The following is a 1,323-nucleotide window of genomic DNA, read 5'->3' on the forward strand; positions in this document are numbered from 1 at the left end:
TATTTCAGTTGCATTAATGGCGCGAGAATGCTAAGAGGTATTTTAGTTCTCTTATGATTCATTTGATGTGTTTTGAATAGTTTTAGGAAGTATTTGGTTGAAGAGCCAAGTAGAACGGAGGCGTTCTGCCCAGTTTTGTTGTTGTTTGGTTACAAAGTAACTAGAACGGAATGACTCCAATTAGGGAATATTCTCCTCAGATCCGGAACCATCCCGCTCCAAAAAATCAATCGGACGGAGCCGCTCCGTTCTCAGCCCGATCGCACAGTCACGCTCCGTTCCGTTCACTCTGCAACCAAACAAAAAACAGAGCCGCTCTGTTCCAGATTACCAAACACAGAACAGAGCGGCTCCGTTCCTAGAATCAGGGATAGAACGGCTCCGTTCTACTTGGCTCATCAACCAAACACTACCTTAGTCCCTCTAACCAGACAGGATAGGGATGAAACTTTAGTCTTCTAACTAAACTTTAGTCCCTTAACTAAAGGAACCAAAGGGGGCCTTAGTCTATCCAATTTTAATATGTATTCTGTTAATAAGGATCCACATAGTGATTGCTACAACTTTAAGTTACCCAATTTGTAGTTTAAGTGACATTCAAATATAAACTTCTGACTATTGAATTGTTATGGATATTTATCTTTTAACTTTTTTACCCCGAGTTAACAGTTTATAAACATAAAGTCTAACTAAAGTTAAATTACACAATTGTGTCTATCATTCAAATATTAACCAATTTTTACAACCTTGATTTCGACTATAATATATATATATATATAAACCAATTTTTTTGACAATCTACATATAATTGCGCTAAAATATGCATTCTTTCACTTTAATCAAACTTTCAACAATTGAATTGGTAGGGTTGTGCCAAGCCCAAGCAATAGTGCAACGCTAGAGCGACATAGGAACCTTAGTAGCAAGCTACATAATAGATTCTCCCTATAAAAAATAAATTTAATATCATTGTGGGTACATAACCCACATATCAGATATTAAACTGATAAGAACAGATACTACACTTGATCTTAGCCAAAAGGCCGAGAAAGGTATGAGTTTTATTGTCCTGATGTCCCTGGTTTTATACACGTTTCACCAGTGATATGCCTGCCATCCTGCAATGTGGTACTAATCAATGTTCATTAGCTGATGTTTATATTCCTAATCCTAACTAAGGTTGGTTAGCAAAAAAGTAAGGGTGTGTTATGACACCAGGCTTCTCAACCAGCCCATTAATCTATCTTGATCTGGGCTTCCGGCATAAAGGATAAGCCCGTTGGTGTTGTGAAGCTGGCCGGTGTCAACCATCTAATTCCAGCC

At 37.9% G+C, this 1,323-nt stretch overlaps 1 non-coding gene across 1 annotated transcript; it reads right to left on the bottom strand.

Moving 5' to 3' along the window:
- Window positions 1–863: 863 nt before the first annotated feature.
- Window positions 864–1,056, bottom strand: LOC111590194 (U2 spliceosomal RNA). Its single transcript, XR_004852914.1, has one exon. It is a non-coding gene; the product is annotated as a U2 spliceosomal RNA (small nuclear RNA).
- Between the last annotated feature and the right edge of the window lie 267 nt (window positions 1,057–1,323).

The sequence above is a fragment of the Zea mays genome, chromosome 9 (assembly GCF_902167145.1).
Source record: "Zea mays cultivar B73 chromosome 9, Zm-B73-REFERENCE-NAM-5.0, whole genome shotgun sequence".
Lineage (NCBI taxonomy): Eukaryota > Viridiplantae > Streptophyta > Magnoliopsida > Poales > Poaceae > Zea > Zea mays.